Below are 474 nucleotides of genomic sequence, written 5' to 3'. Positions count from 1 at the left end.
TCTGGTCAGCAGCAGAGGGAAGGGTTTTACAGATTTGCTCTTTCTCTGGCAGCTGAACTCAAGTCGGCAGAGAAGTGTTTGTCTATAGTGAGCAAGGAATTCTGGGACGTCAGGTGGAGCCGTGGAAAGAGGGGGCCGCCACATCCCACCCCGGAAGTGATGGTTTTCAAACGTGGGAGCTTCCTTCGCCCTCCTCTGGGCTTGCAAAGTGCGGAAGCCACAGACCCGGCCCTTGGGGTGCGCGCCTGAGTTCACGTTCTCCAAGAAGAAACAATGCGCCCACACCTGAACAGAAGATGCCTCCCCACTCTCCCCCCACCTTCCCCGCCTGCCGTCATCCCACCAGGCAGGTGGTGCTCCCGGGCCCTCGAGTTCTCCCCAGCTAGGCAGGGCCTTACCTGCCCTCCGCGCTGTCCTCCGCCTCCGCTCCGCAGGCCGGGCCGCCCTGAGGGTGGGAGCCTCTAGAACAACACA

The sequence above is a fragment of the Myotis davidii genome, unplaced genomic scaffold (assembly GCF_000327345.1).
Source record: "Myotis davidii unplaced genomic scaffold, ASM32734v1 scaffold750, whole genome shotgun sequence".
In the NCBI taxonomy this organism is placed as follows: domain Eukaryota; kingdom Metazoa; phylum Chordata; class Mammalia; order Chiroptera; family Vespertilionidae; genus Myotis; species Myotis davidii.
This window is presented reverse-complemented; position numbering follows the sequence as displayed.